Consider the following 7,306-nt stretch of genomic DNA (forward strand, 5'->3'; position numbering starts at 1 on the left):
TCAACCCGAAGGGGTGAGCGATGTTGGTGAGAAACTGAGGCAGCCTCTCAGTTTTCTTGGACTGCCTGTTTATTTCAAGCTTATGATTCTCTTTTATACTTTTACAAAAGCATTAGGGCAGAGGTTTGACATTTTTAGTTCCCATTGACCCAGATTTTTTTTTCTCCAGAAATCATTGTTGCTCCTCAAAAGGAGTTCCTTCGTCAGCGATTCTCTTATCTACTTTTTCTCATGTGTCCTTGTGAATACACTGTAACTCATGCTAATGTCTGGGCTGCATACCACATTCCTCAGTTTAATTCTTATCTTTCTAAGTCCTGTTTGCCCCTAGTATCCTAAGCTCACTATTTCTTAGAAAGGGCTTCTAGCTAATAATATCTCTAAAGTCCCTAATTTCTATAAGCTACAGTAGAATATGCTAACATTACAGCAATCCTTAAATCTTTAGCTTCTAACTATTTTAATTATTCCTAAGCCCTAAATTCAGCAAACTCCTTTGCCATAAACACTTTTCTCACAAATGGGCTTCAGATAGCAATCCCTCCCATGGCCTCAAGCTGCAGCCTGCGTGCTCACCCTGGAACAGTCTTTTGCAAAAGTCCTTGAACAAATGTCAGTGATTAACTTTATGAATTATTCTCTGAGCACAGCTGCAGAAGGCTTTGTGCCTTCTCATGCTCCTCTCAAAAACAACAAGCACCTTAATATTCTTTTCAGTCAACTCAGCCGAGGAAAGGAAAAAACAAGTCAGAATTACAAAGCCTAACTCCTTCATTCTGGAACAAAGGGAGGGGGTTTAGGGCCATGCCACCATTTTGTCAGTAATGCCTAACGCGGCTCCCGACAATCCTTTACTGTGATGTGGTGATTATGAATTTTATTTCATCACACACTGATGTTAAGAAACACCTCATTATTTTTCTAACCTGAATAAAATCTTTCCCTGAACCCCTGCTCATCAGAGTGGAAAGAAATGAGATCTCAACCCTATTTTGGAGAGTTTCTTCACTTTCCTAGAGTTGCACAAAAATTAAAGGACCTTACGTGGTGCCCAGAAAATGAGAGTCAGGGTTTTAGTTCAGGTGGAGTGAACAAGGTACCTAGGGCTTTTATTTATTTATTTAATTTTTTAAATTTTAGAATGCTCTTTATTTTGACACTTACAGGACATGGCTAAGGCATGTTCACAAGCATCTGTTAGATGTTATGTGCAAAACGAATTCCCCTGGGACTTCCCTGGTGGTCCAGTGGTCCAGAATCCCCCCTTTTAATGCACTGGACATGGGTTCAATCCCCGGTACGGGAACTAAGAACTAAGATCCCACATGCCTAGGGGCAACTAAGCCCACATGCTACAGTGAAGACCCAGCACAGCAAACAAAAAACAACCTTCTCTCACTCTCCAGCTGCTCTTCTTTCCCTTTGTACTTGCTGCTACAGACTGGTCCCTATGTATCTTCACAGGCTTTCCCAGTGGCTCAGTGGTCAAGAACCTGCCGGCAATGCAGAAGAGGCAGGTTTGACTTCTGGGTTGGGAAGATCCCCTGGAGGAAGAAATGGCAACTCATTCCAGTATTCTTGCCTGGGAAATCCCATTGACAGAAGAGCCTGGCAGGCTACAGTCCAAGGGGTCACAAAGAGTCAGACACGACTGATCATGTACACTCATGCATGTATCTTCATATCTACAAATCCTCAGTTGTTTTGAAAATGCAGACAAGGTTTTAGGGATCTGATTCAAAATATGAATTAAGCTTCTATGCACTAAATCACTATGACATCAAAACTCAGGGGAACCTTGTACTTTTAAACAATGAGATCCAATATGAAACAATTTTTATTGCATTGCTGGGATTTGTGGGAAGGGAAATCTCAAAGAGGCCACAAAACAACACAGTCCTCTTAGGCATGGCAAATGGACAGGAAAGGTGGAGTTGTGCTAAAGGCAAATGCCAATATTAGCATCACATTTGGTAAGTTAGATATTAACCCAGGGTCAAGGTAAGGCAACCTAAGATTCTGGTATATTAGGGACCTGGTCCCAAGTTGCTATCCTATTCTGGACCCCTCTGGACAGAAGCAAATGCAAATTGTTTCTGGAAGAAAGTATCCTCAATTTCAGCCTCCAGATTTTCCATAGATTCATCCAAACACAAGCTCACAACGTGAGATCACAAAACACAGAGAAACAGACCACCACGAGCAACAGTCAACATAAACAATATATTTATAGGTCCAAGGACTTCTGATATTAGCCACAAAATGTAAACTAACCACATGTGTGTAAATGTTTAATGAAATAAAAGATGGCATTATAAAAATTAACAAGCAACAAGACCCTAGAATGGTCAGTTTTGAAGGAGAACCATCCAGAACTTATAGAAATAAAAGAAAATACAATGATTAAAACAAAAGCTAATTGGAGGGAGCTAACAGCAAATCAAACACAACTGAAGAGAGATGAATGAGTAAAAAAGCTGCTCCCTTAAGTATGGTCCTTGGATTAGCAGCAGCATCACCCTGGGAACTTGTTAGAAATGCAGACTCTCAGGCCCTATCCAGAACTACCGAGTCAAATTTGAATTTTAGGGTCTTCCCTAGTGGTCCAGTAGCTAAGACTCCACACTCTCAATGCAGGGGTCCCGGATTCGATCCCTGGTCAGGGAACCAGATTCCACGTGCCACAGGTAAGAGTTCACATGCTGCAACTTAAAATTCTGTGTGCCCCAATGAAGGTCGAAGGTCCTGAGTGCTGCAGCTGAGACCCGGTGTAGCCAAACAAATATATATTTTTTAAGGATTTTGTAGTTTAACAAGATTCCTTGGTAATTAATAGGCATTTTCAAGTTTACGAAGTACTAAACTAGAAGATAGAGCTGAAAAAATAAGACAGAATGAATAACAGAGAGGTAAGAAGGGAAATATGAGAAGGTAAAAGCAGGTATAAAGGTAAGGTCTAAATATTTTTTATCCTGATCAATGGAGACATTTTTAAAAAGAATGAAGTACAAAAAAATTTGAAGATAAATATTTTTCCAGAACAGATGAAATATATGAACCCACAGATATAAGGATTTGTACCAAACAAGAAAAATTTGGGGACTTCCCTGGAGGTCCCTGGCTAAGGCTCTGAGCTCCCAATGCAGGGGGCCTGGGTTCAATCCCTGGTCAGGGAACTAGATCCCACATGCCACAACTAAAAAGATCCCGCATACCACAAGAAAGATCCCAGGTGCTGCAACTAAGACCCAGCTCAGCCAAATAAATACGTAAATATACATATTTTTAAAATTTGAAGTTTGCAGCCAGGAGTAAAACATCAGGACACCAAAAGAAATAGAAAAGCAATCTGAGAAAAAAAAACATCACATTACTCAGTCTGACACCAGCAACACTTACAGCTAGAAAACAGAACAATAGTATTTCCAGAATGCCGAGAGAAAATGGCTGTAAACCTAGGATTGTACACCCAACAAAATCCTTCCAACAATTTTCATAAAGTAGAGTTTTTCAGATAAAAACTGACAGACTTTACCATTTACATGATGTTTTAAAGAGAAAAGCTAATATGTAAGAATCCAAGTTAATGTTGTCTGTGTAAAATAGCACTGAGCAGTAATGTCTAGTCTGTACCTTCCCACAAAGAAAATTCTAGGCCCAGATGTCTTCATGGCTGATTTCTGCCAAACATATAAAACATTTACCAATTATACATAAACTCTTCCAGAAAATTGAAGATGAGGGACCACTTCTCAGCATCAGTTCAGTTCAATCACTCAGTTGTGTCTGACTCTTTGTGACCCCGTGAACTGCACCATGCCAGGCCTCCCTGTCCATCACCAACTCCCAGAGCCCACCCAAACCCATGTCCATCGAGTCAGTGATGCCATCCAACCATCTCATCCTCTGTCTGTCCCCTTCTCCTCCTGCCCTCAATCTTTCACAGCATCAGGGTCTTTTCAAATGAGTCAGCTCTTCGCATCAGGTAGCCAAAGTACTGGGGTTTCAGCTTCAACATCAGCCCTACCAATGAACATCGAGGACTGATTTCCTTTAGGATGGACTGGTTGGATCTCCTTGCAGTCCAAGGGACTCTCAAGAGTCTTCTCCAACACCACAGTTCAAAAGCATCAATTCTTTGGCGCTCAGCCTTCTTTATAGTCCAACTCTGCCATCCGTACATGACCACTGGAAAAACCATAGCCTTGACTAGACGAACCTTTGTTGGCAAAGTAATGTCTCTGCTTTTTAATACGCTATCTAGGTTGGTGATAACTTTCCTTCCAAGGAGTAAGCGTCTTTTAATTTCATGGCTGCAATCACCATCTGTAGTGATTTTGGAGCCCAGAAAAATCAAGTCAGCCATTGTTTCCACTATTTCCCCATCTATTTGCCATGAAGTGATGGGACTGGATGCCATGATCTTAGTTTTCCGAATACTGAGCTTTAAGCCAACTTTTTTACTCTCCTCTTTAATTTTCATTAAGAGGCTCTTTAGTTCTTCTTCACTTTCTGCCATAAGGGTGGTGTCATCTGCATATCTGAGGTTATTGATATTTCTCCCGGAAATCTTGATTCCAGCTTGTGCTTCTTCCAGCCCAGCATTTCTCATTATGTACTCTGCATATAAGTTAAATAAGCAGGGTGACAATATACAGCCTTGACGTACACCTTTTCCTATTTGGAACCAGTCTGTTGTTCCATGTCCAGTTCTAACTGTTGCTTCCTGACCTGCATACAGGTTTCTCGAGAGGCAGGTCAGGTGGTCTGGTATTCCCATCTCTTTCAGAATTTTCCACAGTTTATTGTGATCCACACAGTCAAAGGCTTTGGCATAGTCAATAAAGCAGAAATAGATGTTTTTCTGGAACTCTCTTGCTTTTTCGATGACCCAGCGGATATTGGCAATTTGATCTCTGGTTCCTCTGCCTTTTCTAAAACCAGCTTGAACATCTGGAAATTCATGGGTCACGTATTGCTGAAGCCTGGCTTGGAGAATTTTAAGCTTTACTTTACTAGTGTGTGAGATGAGTGCAATTGTGCGGTAGTTTGAGCATTCTTTGGCATTGCCTTTCTTTGGGATTGGAATGAAAACTGACCTTTTCCAGTCCTGTGGCCACTGCTGAGTTTTCCAAATTTGCTGGCATATTGAGTGCAGCACTTTCACAGCATCATCTTTCAGGATTTGAAATAGCTCAACTGAAATTCCATCACCTCCACTAGCTTTGTTCATAGTGAAGCTTTCTAAGGCCCACTTGACTTCACATGCCAAGATGTCTGGCTCTAGGTGAGTGATCACACCATCGTGATTATCTTGGTCTTGAAGATCTTTTTTGTACAGTTCTTCTGTGTATTCTTGCCACCTCTCCTTAATATCTGCTGTTTCTGTTAGGTCCATACCATTTCTGTCCTTTATCGAGCCCATCTTTGCATGAAATGTTCCCTTGGTATCTCTAATTTTCTTGAAGAGATCTCTAGTCTTTCCCATTCTGTTGTTTTCCTCTATTTCTTTGCATTGATTGCTGAGGAAGGCTTTATCTCTTCTTGCTATTCTTTGGAACTCTGCATTCAAATGGGTATATCTTTCCTTTTCTCCTTTGCTTTTCACATCTCTTCTTTTCACAGCTATTTGTAAGGCCTCCTCAGACAGCCATTTTGCTTTTTGCATTTGTTTTTCTTGGGGATGGTCTTGATTCCTGTCTCCTGTACAATGTCATGAACCTCCAATCATAATTCATCAGGCACTCTGTCTACCAAATCTAGTCCCTTAAATCTATTTCTCACTTCCACTGTGCAGTCATAAGGGATTTGATTTAGGTCATACCTGAATGGTCTAGTGGTTTTCTCCACTTTCTTCAGTTTCAGTCTGAATTTGGCAATAAGGAGGTCATGATCCAAGCCACAGTCAGCTCCTGGCCTTGTTTTTGCTGACTGTATTAAAGAATATAATCAGTCTGATTTCGGTGTCAACCATCTGGTGATGTCTGTGTGTAGAGTCTTCTCTTATGTTGTTGGAAGAAAGTGTTTGGATTTCCTGCATAACATCAATTTCTGATTAAAAAAAAAGAAAAAACCTCAGTAAGCTAGGGCTAGAAGGGAATTTTTTCAATCCAATAAAGGGCCTCTATGAAAAGCATATATATTATATGTGTTCTTTTCAGATTCTTTTCCATTCTAGATTATTACAAGATATTGAATGCTGCATAGTTCCCTGTTATCTCTTTTCTATATAGTAGTGTGTATCTGTTAATCCCAAATTCCTAATTTATCTCTCCTCATTCTTCCCCTTTTGTAACAGAAAGATTATAGAAAATCTCTTCAGTAGGCTTCAATGGATTAGGATCACAGCATCTAAATCTTTGTAGAGGGTAGTTTAGGGAAGGACCTAAATCTTAAATCATTTATTTTCACCATCAATACTCTTTTTGGTATTAAAATATTTCTCTGAAAGGATCAAATGAGATGATAAAGGATAGTTTATTATTATAGTTAATGTCCCGATTTGACAAAACAGAACATGAGCCATGTTGATGTTCCCCTAATTTTTACCTCTCAGCAGGTTCCCAGGCTGGAAACTCTTCCTCTCAGGATGGGTGAACAGTGGCTGGTTGCAATTCTTTTGTTCAAGGGCCTCTTGTAGCTCACAGAGCTGAAGATTTGGGTGTACAAATATAAAACCAAGGTATATCAAGATGAGGGACTGCAGAGTGACAGCTGGCGAGGAGCTGGACTTCCTCCCCTGCCCAGGCTGGCTCTGTGCCAGTGCTGGGAGCTAGGTCAGTGTGGCGGGGTCTGTGAAGGATGCTCAAGTTTCTAATAAATCCATAGAAACTTGGCATCTTGAGGATGTCAATCCTAGGCTACCTTGGAGAGAGTTTTACCTCTGAAAGACATAAAGTCTGGGACTTCCCTGGCAGTCCAGTGGCTAAGACTCTGAGCTCCTAATGCGGGAAGCCCAGGTTTGATTCTTGGTCGGGGAACTAGATCCCACATGCCTCAACTGAGAGTTTGCTGCCACAACTAAAACCCAGTGCAGCCAAATAAATAAATAAATATATTTTTTAAAAGACATAAAATCTCTTTAGGGGAAACATTGCCTGAAAATGGGCAAGGGGTGGGCCTGGGATGACTTGGCTGAGTCCCCACCAAAGCTCTGGCTGCTGTACGTGACAGGTTGAGAGGACAGGAAGGTTCTTTCCCTCCTGAGAAGCCCCCGTTCTCACCAGCCACTAGCTGATTGATCATGGGGGGAGCCTGCTTTGGAGGAAATTTTGAGGTCTCTCTGAGACCATCTGTAACTTACTGC

The 7,306-nt window shown here is 41.1% G+C and overlaps 1 long non-coding RNA gene across 1 annotated transcript; it reads right to left on the minus strand.

The window, feature by feature from the left end:
• Window positions 1-2,204: 2,204 nt before the first annotated feature.
• Window positions 2,205-6,682, minus strand: LOC147351490 (uncharacterized). Its single transcript, XR_015147553.1, has 2 exons — window positions 6,550-6,682; window positions 2,205-6,051 (listed from the first exon to the last, which is right to left on the minus strand). It is a non-coding gene; the product is annotated as an uncharacterized LOC147351490 (long non-coding RNA).
• Between the last annotated feature and the right edge of the window lie 624 nt (window positions 6,683-7,306).

The sequence above is a fragment of the Bos grunniens genome, chromosome 19 (assembly GCF_055505025.1).
Source record: "Bos grunniens cultivar Pamir isolate PY7600 chromosome 19, Bosgru_T2T1.0, whole genome shotgun sequence".
NCBI classification, from domain to species: Eukaryota; Metazoa; Chordata; class Mammalia; order Artiodactyla; family Bovidae; genus Bos; species Bos grunniens.